Here is an 18,017-nt window from a genome sequence, read left to right as displayed (position 1 = left end):
TTATTGGGGGAGATATATCAAGATTGACGTTCTTGGTATCTCCTGCACTGCCGGAGGAGGCCCATTGTTGAAAGGGATTCTCTGCTTTTGCTATATTGATGACCTATCCTCCTCACTGTAGGCCTGTGATGGCTAACCTCCGGCACTCCGGCGGTGGTAAAATTACAACTGCCAAGATGTAGACTTGCTTGGCGTGTATGCAACATGCTGGGAGTCGTAGTTTCACCACAACTGGAGTGCCGGAGGCCATCAATATTAGATCAGCAGGGGCCCGACTACCGGCACCCCCACCAATCAGCTGTTTGTGGAGGAGGTGGCGCTTGTACAAGTGCCGTGTTCTCCTCTCGGTATACCTACAGTGTAATTCCAGCTCCTCTTTCCCATTAGTAAAATCTACACATTGGGGAATTTACAGGGTCTTTATTCTACGTTTTACTGAGTTATTATCGGCTGTTACGTTTTCAGTTGTTATCAGATTCGGTAGTTTCAGGCCCACATGTTCTCGTCTACTGCTATGAGGGCTCAGAAAAGTTCATAGACAACAGATAAAGGAAGGAGAAAATGGTTGAGTTTAGAGTTTGGATGACTGTCTGGCGCCACTGTTGTCTAGTGATCGTTAAAGGAGAACACCGCCATAAGAACTGATTTATTTGATCTTAGCCATGATTGTAGGCCTCAGCGTCGCCTGTGCGTTTCACTCAATCCTGTGACATGTAATCTGGATACTTTGTGACTGTCCGCCTACGTCGAATTGAGTAGAAGTGTTCAATGGACGGTGCTGGACCTCTGGGCAGACTTGAAGGTTACTGAAATACCTGGTGAATGTCTGCAGTGCATTATAAATGCGTTCTAAAATGTCTTATTGTTGAAGGGGTCCTCCAGACATTTAGTCTAATTAGTGACTGGTGCTAACCTGTGGAGGGAAGTTCTTTTACATAGGACTGATCCACCCCTGATGCTGCCCTCTGCGCTGCGGGTTCTTACACCCAGCTGCCGACTGGATGTGGCCGTTTCAGGGGAGGGCAGCGTCAGGGGGAGGGGGAGGGGAGCGAGGATCAGTCCTATGTAAAAGAGCTTCCTTCCACAGGTTAGCACCAGTCACTAATTAGACTAAATGGCCAGAGAACCCCTTTAAAGTGATCTCCATTAGTCCTATAAACTTTCAGTAGACAGCAGAGCTAATGCTTGACCACTCTGTTCAAATGTAGGCATGGCCCCCTATTTTGGTGATCAGCGGTCGGACCCCCACCTATCTAGCAGTCATCTCCTTTCTAGTGGATAGGTGAAAATTGCTAGGTTCTGTTTATCCCCGGAATGCCCCTTAAATGGTGGAGCTCTCCTGTAAGCACAAATATTTGTCACTAGACTAAGGCTACTTTCACACTAGCATTTTAGTTTTCCGGTATTGAGTTCCGTCATAGGGGCCCAATACTGGAAAAAAACGCTTCATTGTCAATGGGGACAAAACTGAACTGAACAAAATGGAATTATCCAAATGCATTCCGTTCCGTTTTGTTGCGTTCCCACACCGGAGAGCAAACCGCAACATATTGTAGTTTGCTTTCCGTCGTGGGATGCGGAGCAAGACGCATCCGGCATAACCCCCAATGCAAGTCAGTGGGGACGGATCCGTTTTCTCTGCCACAATAGAAAACGTATCTGTCCTCCATTACCTTTCGATGGAGTTCACGACTGATCCGTCTTTGGTTTGTTAAAGATGATACAACTGGATCGGTTCATTACGAATGCAGATGGTTGTATTATCAGTAACGGAAGCGTTTTTGCTGAACCCTGCCGGATCTAGCAAAAACGCTAGTGTGAAAGTATCCGTGTGCAGTGCGCCATATCTGATTGAATCCTCATTTTGAAATCGGAGGCATATACAAGTGCAGTAGGGCTCCATAATAGTCAGGGGGCGCCATATTGCGGCCCTGTGTACCCCTGAGGTTTTCGGAGCTGTGCACGAGGCCTGAATGTGCCGTGACATTGAGGTTAGAAGCCTGTCCATAACCGGAAGCATAGATTATTAATCTGATGGTATAAATGGGCGTCCTTTCGGTCGTAAAAACTCTTAGCCGTTTGCAATAGTTTTTATTGAAACCTTTAAATTCCGAAATGGATTCCAAGTGCTAGATCGCGTCAGATCATCACCGTTTTACAAGTCAGACTATGACGTCTTCTTTCTATTTTTGCACTTCTTTTTATTTTTAGTGCATAACGTCCGTCCTGAAGACGGGAGATCTCCTCCTGTGGCTCTTAAGTCCTTTTTAAGGCAGAGGTGTTCCCATGTTACTCATGTTACAGGTTGGAATATGAAGCGTCCTGTGAAAATGGTTAATTTTCTTTAAGCTAGGTGAATCATCTTTGTAAGCGAGTGAGGAACAAGAGTCACATTTCCTCAAATAACAGCTTCTCTAACCCACTGCTGAAAATAACACGTTCTTCCCCCGACGTCATGACCTCTGCTCGCCAGCAAAAGTTTAGTCACTGGCACAGAATATAGGAGTAATAAACAGGTCATTGCTGCACGGGACCTCCATATTCTGAATGTGGTTGGCCGGAAGAGGCGTTAGAGTGGTGAGCGGCGCAGCTTCCGTAATTCCTGCCCACCTCTCCTTATACAGGTAGGACGGGGTTCAGGGGGTCCCCGATTCTAAGGATAGGTGCAGGTCTCAGGGTTGGATTCTGTGGATATGCCTTCAACGTCTGGGATGAATACCCTTTTAAGAAAAATTTTTTACGCTACCTGGATAAAGGTATAAAAAGGATATAAGGATATTAAAGCAACCCACCAGTTAAGGGTACTTTCACACTAGCGTTATTCTTTTCCGGCATAGAGTTCCGTCCTAGGTGCTCAATACCCGAAAAGAACTGATCAGGTATATTCCCATGCATTCTGAATGGAGAGCAATCCGATCAGGATGCATCAGGATGTCTTCAGTTCAGTGTTTTTGACTTTTCAGGACGGAGATAATACCGCAGCATGCTACGGTTTTATCTCCGTCCAAAATTCCAGAACACTTGCCGAAATGCCGGATCCGGCATTAATTTTACATTGAAATGTATAAGTGCCGGATTCAGCATTAAAAATGCCGCAATGCCGGATCCGCAGACCTTTAAAAATGTGCAAAAAAATAGAAACGGACAGACGGATCCGTTCTTGCAATGCATTTGTGAGACGGATCCGCATGGGGATCCGTCCACAAATGCTGTCTGTTTGCATGCAGATTGCCGGACGGAAATGCTTGCCGGATCACTCTGCCGCAAGTGTGAAAGTAGCCTAAAGGGGTTATCCAACCCTATAATGGCCCCCTCTATCCCCCAATGCCTGGGCCCCTCATATACATTATACATACCTGCTACCCGACACCCATATTGCTTCTGATCCCTGCAAGGCATCTCTCATCGCTGTCACCCACGATGCCAGGGACGCTCGTCCCCGTTGCGGTCTGCTATTGGCACCTCCCACCGTTGCCGGATGTTTTGCTCTCCGCGACAGTGAGATGCAGCGGCGGCCGTGCGGGGATCAGAAGCGACGAGGGTACGTATAACCTATATGAGGGGTCGGTAAGCTGTGCTTATGCACAATGTACTGCCATGTTCCAGGGTATGCCACATTATGTATTAAAGGGGTTCTCTGGGAATTTTAATATTGATGGCCATCAATATGAGATTGACTCCCAGGACCCTCACGGATCAGCTGTTTCAAGAGGCTACTGCTCTTACCAGATCTGTGCTTGATATTACAACTCAGTCTGGTTCATTTGAATGGGACTGAGATACGCCTAGGCCACGTGACCGATGACGTCACCGGCCTTGGAAGAGGCCTAAGTGCTCACGGAGGGCCAAGGCCTCTTTCCAATAGGCTGTTCTGATATTAAAGACCGATCCTGAGGATAGGCCATGAATATCAACTTCTCGAAGAACCCCTTTAAATGTTGCGTGGCCGTAATGTCCTTTTCTGTACATACACTGTTACTTACAGTGTATGTGAAGGAAGCATCTGGAAATTTATGTAATGTTGCACAGCAGATTCTTCTTTTGAAGGCCATCTACAAGCTTGGGTTCTGCTCTGGCATCACACGGACGAATGTTATTCTATCACTTTGAACCGCAGATCACTGTAATGTAGCAGCTTTGCTTAAAATAGGCCCCCGAGCCTAGCCAAGGCATGTTGACTACTATAGATGGTGAGGCTGTCTGACTGCGGAGTTGAAAAAAGACAGAAGTACGTTGTCGCTAAGTGGTTTGTTTGCTGAAGGTCAGCATGATCTAAAGTGAGAGGCTGTAGTAGTAGGGGGCTAGCCTCCACCCGCTGCATGGGCTCCTAGAACCGGTATATATTGTAGAACTCTATCAGTAGGTTTTATTTGCATAATCCCTGCAAAATAGGAGTATTTTTATAAAAAATGGTGTGGTTATAAGCAGAGCAGTCCCACATCCTCTCCGGCCCTGGAGAGGCCCGTACATCCGCAGTAGCTGTTGGCTGAATGCTTGTTTGCCGACAGCCGTCTCTCCTGAGCCCCCCAGTACTACACATTCGGCTCGGCCGAGTGTGCACGTGGATTCAGTGAGGAGAGATGAGAGAGCTGCTGTCGCGCTTCTGGTGCTGGCGAACAAAAAGGATCGGGCATGGAAATTCAGAGTGCTCAATCCCTATCTCCACTGATATCATCAGTTGGGGGGAGAGTAAAGGACCCTTTACAGGGGCCGAGAATACGCCAGATAATCTCTAACGAGCGCTCATAGGAGGGGTTGTTAGCGGTGTCAGGGTGATGCCGATGAAAGAGCGAAATGCTGGTTTATCAGGTAATTGGATTATTTGTGTAGACCCTTAAATAGTTGTTTACCGGCAGCAGATCGTGCTGTGTAATCACAGTCAAACAACAAGGCTGTATGGGGACAAGGAATGGCTACTCCGCCATACTGTGGAGGAGATCGCTGCGTGTAATAGCCATGGTGTACTCCATTGAGGAGCAGGCGCTTGTCAGGAAGAAATGCTTCCCTCCCTAACAATCGTCTGCTGAATCATCCCATCTAAAGGGACCTTAAAGGGGTTCTGTAGCTTTTTTTATATATATATATATATATTTTTTTTTTTTACAGATGGGCTATCCTCTGGATAGATCATCAGCATCTGATCGGCGGGGGTCTGACACTCGGGACCCCTTCTGATCAGCTGTTTGAGAAGGCAGTAGCACCGCGGCCTTCTCGCTGTTTAACTCGGGCCCAGTGACGTCATGACTAGTATCACTGGCCTGGGCGGGGCTAAGCTCCATTTAAGGATGGGTCCTCAGGATGGGTCATCTGTATCTGATTGGTAGGGTCTGACACCCGGGCCCCCCGCTGATCAGCTTTTTGAGAAGGTAGCAGTGCTCTGACCTTCTCGCAGCTTACCAAGCGCAGCGCCGTGCATTGTATAGCGGCTGTCCTTGGTATGGCGCTCAGCCCCATCAAAGTTAATGGTAATCTCGGAGAAGGCCGCAGCGCTCACAGGACTGCCTGTGCCTTCTCAAACAGCTGATCGGCGGGGGTCCCAGGTGTCAGACCCCCACCGATCAGATACTGACGACCTATCCTGAATCTCGGAGAACCCTTTTAAGACTTGCCATCTTCTGACAGCAGCCACATGGGCCATAGACACAATGGACAGATACATCGTTTTCTGATGGCACATTCCCTTCAAAGTGTTACCCCTCCGGCCCCTACCTGCTCACTTCTCTACACCCCGGCTCCTGGGATGTCTTCACTGGATTTCCCGTCACTTCCGCTCAAACGGGGTCAAATGTGAATCGTGGACCCATTGAAGTCATTGGATCCGCAAAAAAATGCTGATACGATACGGTCGTGTGCATGGGGCCTAACAGTGACGTCACCAGCTTGGGCACACAATGATAGTGGTGGGGGAACAACCCCTTTAATATGTAATTTCGCATCTAGAAGCAACGTAAACGGTTTTGTTTTATTGCAACAATTAGCTGCAACATCCCGTCGTACCGATACAATGTAAGGTTAAAAAATCATATATAATATTAAGATGTTACTGTAAGAAAGCTGTGTATTTGGCCATTCCGTTCAGTGACTTTTTTGTATGGAGACCCCATGTAAAGCCTCATTCACACGTCAGTGGTCCACGTACGTGTGCTGTCCGTGGAGCACCCGGCCCCACTCATTTTAATGTGTGTAGTCACACATCCGTGTTTTAGCACAGAAGCATGCTCTGTCAGGCATGTTCAAACTGCGGCCCTCCAGCTGTTGCAAGACTACTACTCCCAGCATGCTCTAATAGCTGTAAGCTATCCAGGCATGCTGGGAGTTGTAGTTTTGGAACAGCTGGAGGGCCGCAGTTTGGACATGCCTGCTCTATGTTGTCCGTCACGCCCATTATGGTTGATGGGTCCGTAAAAATCACGGATGCAACACGGATCTTTAGGAAGAGATGCTTTGAAAATGATTTTTCAGCTGCACAGTGTTCATGAAACACTGATCACAAACGGACAAACGTATCCTCCACGGACGTCTTCACTGACCGCTTTTTCACAGACTTGAGCACGGACGTGTGAACGCCGCTTTGTGTACCCAGGGCGGTGCATAGGTCCTGTGTTTTCTTGCATCACGTACAGTAAGCAGACCATTTCTGATTGATTACCGTAGGGCGCCTCAGACGGCACATTTTCCAGTGATGCCATCGCACGTTTTTACTGTTTCCTTTGGCAGAACTTCCGAACATGGCCGTTAAGAAAAAATAGTCGGTTGCCTAATGTGTCCTGCAATGTGAGCCGCCTGTGTTGTAATAGATGAGGCTGGAGCATTTCTGTATATTGGTGTCTGGAGGAATGCCGGGAATGTGTTGTTGCCTGTAAATGGTCTGTACCTAAGATTCCTGCCGCAGCCGGAGAAGATCGGCAAATTAACCTCTGAGCTCCTGGAAGTTTTCGAGATGGGCACCAACTAATTGCTGATTACAGACATGCGCCCAGCTCTGTGTCCACCGGCATAGCTTCAATGTAAAGCCAAACGTTTACTGGGGCTTAAAGGGATTGTCCCGTTACAAGCAGCTATCCTCTATTTGCTGGATGTGTGACTGCTGGAGCCCCCCCACAGATCACCAGATCATTGAATGGAGCGCATTTTTTATATTGATGTCCTATCTTAACCTAACCGGTGGGGATCCGACACCCGTCACACCCGCTGATCAGCTGTATGAAGAGGCCGCAGCGCTCCTCCTTTTTGCTTACCGATCACAGCGCCATCTGTTGGATAGTGGCTGTGCTTGCTATTGCAGCTCATGTGACAGGCGCCTAGGCCATGCGACTGATGATCGTGATGTCCGTGGCCTAGGAAGAGCGCTCACCGAACGCAGCGTCCTCTTCAAACAGCTGATCGGCAAGCATGTGGGGATTCAGACTCCACCGATCAGATTTTGACGGCCTGTCCTGAGCATAGATCATCAATATTAAACACCCGTACAACCCCTTTAACTCTACCGGACTGTTGGCGATGGCTTTCTCTGCCAGTCCCATAGAGAATAAATGGAGCGCCAAAACCTTGCTCTACCAGCCATTCATTTTGCGGTATGGTGCCCCTGTTCTCGTGATCGGTGATGGTCCCAGCATATTGACCCCCATCGACCTAATAGTTATCCCTTATCCTGTGCATATGGGATAGCGTCTTATAACTGGGATACCCCTATAAGGGTGCGGCCACACGGGCAGGTTTCTGCGTGCGTTTTTGGAAGCCAAAACCAGGAGTGCATCATAAAAGGAGGCAAAGTATAAAGGACAGATACGACCTCTCTTTTTTGAATGTGGGCCTCCAAAACTGCCCCAGGAAACCTGACTGTGTGGCCTTACCCTAAGAAATTTTGTATCGTAATAAAGCGTCCTCGAGCCTCATGATCAAACGCCTAATTGCAGATTAGTTGTCCTCCTCTTGGTCATCGTCCCCTTTAATCGCACGTCTGACACCCTGGGCCTTTTAAAACCAAACCCAGTTTCTTTCATTCCAACTAAAACCCTTTTTTGTTATCGTAAGCGCTGCGGGAATCTCAAGGAAGTCGGGGATTTCATAGATTTCACCCTCGTGGGGTTTGACGTCATTTAGGGCACTGGTAAGTTGTCCATGCTAAAATTATCAGAAGTAGTTCTCAAGTGAAAACTGCATAAAGAAAAGAAAAACGTCAAAGTTTACGGAGGAGCCCAAAGTCACTGATACAACTTTATACATATTGTGTGTGTAGGGAAGGGGGGGCATTTATTAAAACTGTATTTCTACCGCACTGTGGGACAGACACCCATGTCAGGATCGGAGGCGCCCACCCCTGTCCTGGTGCTGACTGGCCGCCACATCCCGCTGTGTTCACGGCCACCTCTGCGCTCCTTCACCAGCTGGTTGCAGAAGGGTTCAGGAACCCATGTATGTGAGATAGATGTGGGTCCCAGGGGGATGTCTGACTGTATCTAAGATAAGGAATAAAGCAACTTGGCATGTTTGGACATATCTTGGGCTTCCTGGAGACGACGTGGACTACGCATGGATTCTCAGGGGGAAAACAACGCAGTGTAATACAGTACCAGCAAAGTCTCTGCCATATAGACAAAGCTCGTGTACACTTTGCTTCTTTCTTCCGTGCGGAAATTGGCCTGCAGGGTCCGCACCATGTCAGTTCTTTGGGTGTTTCTTTTGAGTGGATTTCACTCTTTTCGATGCAAGGGTGAGGTCCGTGGCAGAGCCGCATCACATACCACAAGTGACACATACTATTTGTGGTGAGGAAACGCACGGAAAATCACCCATGTACAGCTTCTGGGCAGACCAATGTGTTTCCATGGTTACAGACTACAAACAAACCCTCTGTTGTCAGATCCTGAAGTCATAGTCCATACTCCCTATGATATGCCATAAATGTCCAATAGGTGCAGGTCCCACTTCTGCTAAATACATGTTAGGGGGGTGTCGGGGGATGTGCCAGGGTTGGGACTCCAGCCCCGGCAAAATTAACAGGCGTAGATATTATTCACGCCAGGCGCAAGGACTGCACGCCTCGTCATAAATTAGCCAAATCTAACGTCTCTGCAGGTGGGGGTGGAGGTAGGTAAACTAAAGCCAGTCTTAGTAAATGTCCCCCATTCTCTATCAGACTGCCGGGGATAGCGAAGGGCTGTACTCCACCCGTCCCACCGACCGTGAACGGAGCGGCAGTGCGCATGCTTGACCAACACCTCCATTCATTTGTAAGCCAATCTTGTGATTGGTGGAGGTCAAACCCTCACCGATCTAATACTTATCCCCTATGCTTTGGATGTGTGAAATCCTACTGCCCCTTCAGCCCAGGTGGCCATCACACGGCATTGGAATATTATGAGTAATAAAAAGAACTCGTAAAAGAGACGTAAGATTGGGGAAAAGCGGGACACACCTAGCGGTGTACTGATGAAAGCGGAGCACACGCGAGTCAGTTAATTACATCCTCGTTAAGTAGGCCTCTGACACTTCCTGGTGAGCGGCCGGTAATGGTACACCTCGCCCTGTCCTCTAACGTATCCGTCTATGCTCCACATAGCCGAGATTAACAATGCATGATTCAGACGTGATGCATCCCCTGTGCCCCCCGCTGTCCCCATCGAGAGCCAAGTCCTCCTCTGAGACCAGACGACGGGTCGCAATCCGGGCCGATGGCTCTCGGAAAAACCCGTCGGCGTAACTCAATGTACCGTACTATCTAGTGCTTTACAGGGCAGATTAAACGCTTTTGCAACTGGGATTGCCTCAGATTCCTGGCCCCGTGCAGGCCGGTGTTGTTGGCCATATTATTCCCTGCACTTCAGCATTTTCATTTCGATATTGGCAGAGATTCGGGCTCCCATGACTCCATTAGCTGAACGAGTCTTTCAGGCACGCCTGGCCGCCTGCCAAGGCGTTGGTCAGTAAATAATTCAAATGGCAGCTGGGGTGTCTAGCTTCTATTACAGGGGCCGGGGCTGATAGCGTGTCTTATTTTGACAAGGATTTTCGTAGGAGCCCTGTAGTTTGGATAATATTGTGCAGGTACATTACACGGGTGGCGCTAGATTGCAGGAGAGGACGTGCTTGGTGTAGGGACCTGCGAAGCCATATTTAATTTACCTAATACACCATGCTTTATTTATTGGGGTTCTTAGATTACCTGGAAGGTAGGTCAGGTTCACACACACCGCATTTGCCATATGCTAAAACATTAAGGCAACCACCTAAATAAAGCCTTTTAAAGGGGGTGTGACATCTCACACTGAGCGCTGTTTCGGCCATTTCCGTCGGCCCCATAGAAATTAATCGGAAGGGCGGCCGCGCATGTGTGGTGCGCCCTCCGTGGCTTTCAGACAATGGGGGGCACATTCTAGCAATAGGCCCCCATTGTCTGAGATGACACAACCCCTTTAAGAAATGTAATGTGCCGAGGGCGCTGTTTCGTAAAAAGGAGTAGTCCCCTCACAGATCCCTTGCTGAGTCAAGCTCTGACACGGGCGTGTGACCACTGCTGCCAGTCACTGGCTGCAGCAGTCACGTGCCTTTTGAAATGCCATTTCAGTGTTATGGCGGCAGTGTTGGTATGGTGGCGGCGGGTAAGGCTAGTTTCACACTAGCGCTAAAGTGTTCTCTGCCAGAACTGCCTGCATAGCCAGATACTATCTTTGTCCGCTAGAACCCCTTGACTATAATGGGACCCTGGCAGGGATCCGGCCTGTTTCCGGCATTAGTGCCAGGATTCAGCAGCAGTATATGTCCGGCCAATTATAGTCAATGGGGTCTGGTGGTGCTGCGGAAGTTTCCGCACAGCCTGCCGAAACATTTTAGCGCTAAGGGCTCCTTAGGCTAATTTCAGATGAGTGAGGCGTGTTCCGTTTGGAAGCGTGATTTCCCGTAGTGAACTGTGTTCCTGAGACAGGACTGCATGGCATTACACTGATTTATAATGCTGCGTGTCTCTGTCCTTCCTCCGCTGTAATGATTTGTACCTGACACAATTTTACAAGAGTGGGTCAGGCAGAGACACACAGCATTATAAATCAAAATGTTACTCAACAAATGTTGCGGTGCAGCCCTGGCCTCAGTGTTTTTCCTTCAGCGTCTGTTGGGTTTTCTAGCACAAAGGTAAAACCGTTTAGGTGTAATTTAGTGCCGTCCTCAGGCCAGAGCCCCTCTTCGCCTAGTTTTTCTGAATGTGCGCGTGTAACCAGTTTTGAATCGGATAAGGACAGGACGGCCCTGGAGTGAATTAGATTAGCAGCCTGGTCACAGGACGGAGGATTATTTCATGACACTCATGATTGTGTGTGCGACCTGTCCACTTACCGCTAATGCACTTATGTAATGCTGTAGTACGGTACATTGCTGGTAAGTGATCATACACAGCCTGGGGCAGTGGTGGGTACGTTGGGCATGTGCACTCAGAGCTTTCCTGGTGCACATTCTGAACGCGCAGTATGGCTGTGGACTTCGCCCTCTCCATTGCAAAGGGTGCGATCCGCGGCATAAATCAACATGCTGCAGATTTTTCTTAAAGGGGTATTACGGATGTTACAAGTTATCCCCTATCCACAGGATAAGGCTACATTCACACGACCGTATGTGTTTTGCGGTCCGCAAAAAAACACAGATCTTCAAAAAATACGGATGGCCTTCCTTTTGACATGTACGTTTTTCTTTTTTTTGTGTGGGTCCATTGTAACAATCCCTATACTTGTCCGCAAAACGGACAAGAATAGGGCACACACATTTTTTGCGGGGCTACTGAACAGACATATGGACGCGGTGTGCTGTCCGCGTTTTTTTGTGGACCCATTGAAATGAATGGGTCCTCATCCAATCCGCAACCACCCCCTCCCCCCTAAAAAAAACAAACAAAAAAACTGAACGGGCGCGGAAACAAAATACTTTTGTGAGAATGTAGCCTAATTATTAGATGGGTGGGTGCCCTACCATTGGGACCCCCACCCATTAGGAGAACAGGGGCCATGTACTCCCTGCAGCAGCCCCCCCCCCCCCCCCCCCCCTTATAAAGAACAGAGTGGCTGGGTCGCACATGTGAGTGGCTGCTCCATTCATTTCTATAGGAGTTCCGGAGATGGCAAAGTACAGCGCTCGACCGACCAACCGCTCCGTTCATTTCCAGGGCGCTGCAGGAGGTATGGAGCCCCCATTCTCGTGATTGGTGGGGGTCCCATCTAATAGTTATCCCCTATCCTGTGGATAGGGGGATAGCATCTAACAACCAGAATGCCACTTTAAAATCCCATCCACTTTGCTGGTACTGTACAGCGGTGTGTGGGCATATGCCATACCTAGGAGTTATCCACTTGGGGGGTACGTGAGCGATATCGCAGACTGTCATTGCAGTGCACTATTTTGCACTTCACTAATTTCTATGGAAAAGTTTGTGCAATGTATGAAATTCGTGGACTGGATAACCTGCGGCTCGGGGTCCCATCACATTTCTGACATCTGGGTGACATCACTAGTTTTATAGTGATCAGTGGGGACTCGCAGTGCAGTGAATAGGACCTTTGTGTACGTCCAAGCATTAAACGTCTGACTGGCCACATATGGTCAGTGCTAGCACTTGATCAAAGGATTGGGTGAGGGGCGACTCGCACATGAGTGATTGGGTTAAAGAGCACCCACTCATTATCTCTTCACACACCACTGCATCAAGTCTGCGTCACCAGCTGGTCACGGCTCTGAAGGGCGCCATTGACAAACATCTTGTGGTCACGTCTTCCCATGCTGCCCTAAGGTCCTCTTGGCATTCGGAGGTTATCAGATCTGGGGCTGGGAGCTTTTCAGCCCTTTTTGTGTAGACTGTTTGCAGCCATCATCATTCTTCATAAGGGTGTATAATGGGCAGATTTTCGCTAACGAACGTTCATCTCGCAGACTTTACTTCTCACTGTTATAAAGCTTAGATTAAGGGCGTCACACAGTGTAATGTCTATATGTTACCCATATGATGGGCTAGTTCTGTCCTAGGCGGAAGCCCCCCCTAACCCATTAAAGAGGTTGTCCCACAAAAAATATTCTATAGTTTTCCAACCAGCACCTGTGTCTGAATATTTTTGTAATTGTATGCAATTAAAAATATTTTATAGCTGCCGAGTTATTTAATTAAATCTATCTGTATAGCGCCACCTGCTGTTTGCTCTTTTTTTTTCAGTTTCTCTGTCCTGCTCACAGAGACAGTAGCACATGCTCAGTTCCATCCTTCAACTGCTGAAAGCTCCAGCAGGCAGGACGCGCCCCCCCTGAGCTCCAGCGGGCAGGACGCGCCCCCCCTGAGCTCCAGCGGGCAGGACGCGCCCCCCTGAGCTCCAGCGGGCAGGACGCGCCCCCCCTGAGCTCCAGCGGGCAGGACGCGCCCCCCCCCCCGAGCTCCAGCGGGCAGGACGCGCCCCCCCCCCCTGAGCTCCAGCGGGCAGGACGCGCCCCCCCCCCCCTGAGCTCCAGCGGGCAGGACGCGCCCCCCCCCCCTGAGCTCCAGCGGGCAGGACGCGCCCCCCCCCCGAGCTCCAGCGGGCAGGACGCTCCCCCACCCCCTGAGCTCCAGCGGGCAGGACGCGCCCCCCCCTGAGCTCCAGCGGGCAGGACGCGCCCCCCTGAGCTCCAGCGGGCAGGACGCGCCCCCCTGAGCTCCAGCGGGCAGGACGCGCCCCCCTGAGCTCCAGCGGGCAGGACGCGCCCCCCTGAGCTCCAGCGGGCAGGACGCGCCCCCCTGAGCTCCAGCGGGCAGGACGCGCCCCCCTGAGCTCCAGCGGGCAGGACGCGCCCCCCTGAGCTCCAGCGGGCAGGACGCGCCCCCCTCCCCCCCCCCCCCCTGAGCTCCAGCGGGCAGGACGCGCCCCCCTCCCCCCCCCCCCCCCTGAGCTCCAGCGGGCAGGACGCGCCCCCCCCCCCCCCCCCCCTGAGCTCCAGCGGGCAGGATGCGCCCCCCCCCCTGAGCTCCAGCGGGCAGGACGCGCCCCCCCCCCCCCTGAGCTCCAGCGGGCAGGACGCGCCCCCCCCCCCCCCCCCCCGAGCTCCAGCGGGCAGGACGCGCCCCCCCCCCCCCCCCCCCGAGCTCCAGCGGGCAGGACGCGCCCCCCCCCTGAGCTCCAGCGGGCAGGACGCGCCCCCCCTGAGCTCCAGCGGGCAGGACGCGCCCCCCCCCCTGAGCTGCCATGAACTATGTGATGTCAGAATTTTATTTTTTACATTATTCATGGGAGAACCCTTTTAAGTGAAGTCACTAGGGCTCATCTAGACTAGGTGTGGTGTATTGGACCCTATAAAAGCATGTGGATATCAGGTTCCCACCACCTTCCCTTAGGAACCATTGTTTGCTGATGTGTTTAAAGGAGCAGTTTTTGTGCTTTGCCAGATTTTATCAAACCCCTATAATGACCCCCCAATGCCCGGGCACCTCATATAGGTTTCCTTACCCCGCTCCCTGGCACCCCAGGTGACGCTTGGGAGGCAGCGGCGGCCATGCAGGGAGCAGGAACGACGCGGGTGCCATGGAGCGGGGTAAGAATAACCAGTCATTGGGCGGGTTATTATCAGGGTTGGACACCCCCTTTAAAGCCTAATGCCACCTCAGATCTACAGAGTACTTTGGCCTCTGTGTTGCTTCGAGGTTCTGATGCTCATGGAGATACCTGCAGAAGACTTTCCAGCGTGCTTCCCTCCCCGCGTATATCCGGCCGCTCGCTTCGCTCTCCCCTCTATTTGTCAGATTCTGGACACTGCTGTGTAGAGGAGAAAGTCCATTGCCAGGAACATTTCCTGACTCTGATGCAAAGGAATTTTCCATGACACAAATTTCTTGTGTTTTACATAGAAAGTTCCCGCTTTTCACACCGCTATTAGTCTGAACAGAGATAGCCGGCAGTGGGGGAATAACTGCTACGGGTCACACCCTTTCCCGGAAAGTTAAAGGGAGTGTGTCACAAAGTGACAAGTTCTTGTGTTAAACAGATTTTACATTTTTTGATGTTTATTTTTAATTTCCATTGTCCAAACGGAAATGAATCCTAATATCCTACAGTTTTGCACTAAGCCTAATGATAGGGGGCACTTTCTGGTCTGTAAAGATCACTTTTCAGCAGTCATCTCATTATCATCACAGATGAGATAACAATGACAGACAATACCTGGATATAGCTAACGTAGGATCCACTATCCACTCTCTGTACAATGACTCCTGCACGGCTCATAGAGCATGCGTAGAAAACTCTCCCATAGAAGTCCATGGGGGTAATCTCCTGACCATTGTGTTTATGGGCCACATTGGCTGCCATAAATCATATCTCTAAGTCGACAGGGGAACATGTGAACGCTACAGCCAATCACAGGCCGCAGCAGTGACCTGCGCTCTTTGCGTCACGTGACCAGTTGTCCTATCCATATAATGGAGGGTCATGTGACCAGGCAAATCGCCTCCATGTGATGTCTCCTCCATTCCAGTTTAGTACAGGTGTAGTCTGTTTGACTGGAGGAGGCTGAGCGATGTGTGGACCCTCCATCTGCGGCCATCTTATGGACGGGACCTCTATGCGGACAGAACGGAAGGGGGCAAACTGCACGTAATATCATCCGTGTTAGTGTCCTATAGTCCTCTTATATACACATTGGTCAATAGTAGCCAAAAAGTGGCAGACCCCTTTAATTTACGCTGCGGATCTCCCCCGAGGATTTTACCCTTGGTGTTGGAAAGGGTGAAATCCACAACAAAAACTGTCTCTAAGGCTACATTCACACGACCGTAAGTGTTTTGCGGTCTGATATCGGCCGTGTACGTTCCACGTTTTGCGGACTGACTATGATAGAAAATGCCTATTTTTGTGAATAGCACATGTTCTTTTTTTGCGGGGGCCGCGGAACGGAACTACGGATGCGGACAGCTCACGGTGAGCTATCCACATCCTTTGCGGCCCCATTGAAATGAATGGGTCCGCACAAAATTTACAGTGCGCTTTTCTGTTGTATTTTACATCCTGTGCGGCCTTACATTACTCATTGCAACTTTTTTTTTCTGGCTGAGTGATACTTAAAGGGGTCTTCCACTTTCACAATATTGATGAACTGTCGTCCTGATAGACCATCATCCGTATCAGATCAATGGGGATCTAAGCCTTGGCACCCGAGCGCACCCCGGGCAGCTATTGAACTAAATGCGGAGAAGCTGCTATGTCCTATGACACTGCTACTACGTCACCAATGAAGAACATCACAGTCCCTGTAAACATCTGATCTGTGGTGGTGCCATCGGGTGTCGGACCCCCCCCTCTCATCTGATATTACAGGCCGGGTCTGTGGTGGTGCCATCGGTGTCGGACCCCCCCCATCTGATATTACGGGCCTGACCTGAGAGTCTATGGTGGTGCCATCGGGTGTCGGACCCCCCTCTCATCTAATATTTCGGGCCTGTACTGAGGGTCTGTGGTGGTGCCATCGGGTGTCGGACCCCCCTCTCATCTGATATTACGGGTCTGTGGTGGTGCCATCGGGTGTCGGACCCCCCTCTCGTCTGATATTACAGGCCTGCCCTGAGGGTCTGTGGTGGTGCCATCGGGTGTCAGACCCCCCTCTCATCTGATATTATGGGCCTGACCTGAGGGTCTATGGTGGTGCCATCGGGTGTCGGACCCCCCTCTCATCTGATATTATGGGCCTGCCCTGAGGGTGAAACATCTATATTCTGACTCTGTAAAACTTCTTCAAACCCAAATTACTTTGTTATGATCAGAAAAATATTCCCATGGGAAAAAAATAAGATATTGCTGTCTTTGTAGCCAACCATTCCCGTGTGTCCTTGGTTTATAGAAGAACATTCTGATATCTCATGTGAGATCTTGGCCGAGTCTTCATCCTCGAGGGGGGGCGCCACCATCTTCACTTTTCAGTCTCTTGTAAAAATAGTTTGTTGTTCCCGTCAGGAATCGTTCTCTCCTATCTCTTACTGAAAGGATATTTCGGGAGAGGTCCCGCCACTGTTTTGGACATAACTCCAAGTTGGCGTCAGTGGCTTTTTACGTAAATCGCATTTGTATTATCTTTTGTGTTTCAAACGACACAACAATGTAACGTCTCCTGTGAAGCCGGGTCTCTGGGTCGGGTGTAATCTGTTCTCTGTGTGCTCGTCGTGTAAATAATCCGTTCTACCCAGACAACATGTGGCGCTCCTCGTACCCGGGGCGGGCGGCCGGCCGAAAGCTTTATTTACATCGCTCTATTCTTTCCTGTTGTCTCCTCCGTTGGCACCAAGAATAACCAAGGCTGCGGAGCTCCGGCACCAGCAGGAATGTTCAGCGAGCGTCAGGCCGTTTTTCCTTTTTATCCTGATGGAATGCATGCAGCCCCCATGTTATCCCCGAAATACACAGGCTGGATTCCTGCGTCCGCTGTCATCCACCGCATACATTTTTATCTCTTCCTGAATTCCTCAGATATGTACAAAGCCGTCAACTGAAATTCTCCGAATTCAGCTTATATTTGGAATCGTCTAGCATTACATGTATAGAGACTGATTTTTATTTCCAGTAGGCCTCATGCGCGCAGCCATGTGTATTTTGTGGTCCACAAAAAAATACGGAAGACATCCGCGTTGCTACCTTCTAAGATTCTCCTGATTTTGAAAACGCTGAAAAAAAGAGTGCGCCGCCTCCTATCGAAAAGAATGAGGCTCTTTAGAGGCGTTGTTTGAAGCGGAAAACGTGTGGAATGGGACGACCGTGCGTCAACTGTACACGTGCTACAGACCGCAAATAGGAGCCGGCAATGCACAAGCACCGACCATGTGCCTGCCGTCTGTGGACGCGGACACATTCACTTGAATGGCGTCTGCACTGCAAAAAAAAGTAGGCATGCACTATTTTCTTTTCGCGCCGCGGACAGAAAATCCATGGAAGCTCTCCGTGGGCTTCTGATCCATGCATCCGTTCCGCACTGCACCGTATCTTCTAGATTGCCGACTCATTCAAGTGAATGAGTCCGCATCCGTGATACTG

General features: G+C 50.1%; 1 protein-coding gene across 1 annotated transcript in view; it reads left to right on the top strand.

Annotated features, from left to right (window-relative positions):
- HIPK3 (homeodomain interacting protein kinase 3) overlaps positions 1–18,017 on the top strand; it is a 91,763-nt gene that overhangs the window by 24,164 nt on the left and 49,582 nt on the right. The gene's annotated exons all lie outside the window — the stretch shown is intronic.

This window comes from Bufo gargarizans, chromosome 10 (genome assembly GCF_014858855.1).
Source record: "Bufo gargarizans isolate SCDJY-AF-19 chromosome 10, ASM1485885v1, whole genome shotgun sequence".
In the NCBI taxonomy this organism is placed as follows: Eukaryota; Metazoa; Chordata; class Amphibia; order Anura; family Bufonidae; genus Bufo; species Bufo gargarizans.
Note: the sequence above shows the minus strand (reverse complement) of the source record. Positions and strands in the feature narration are given on the sequence as shown.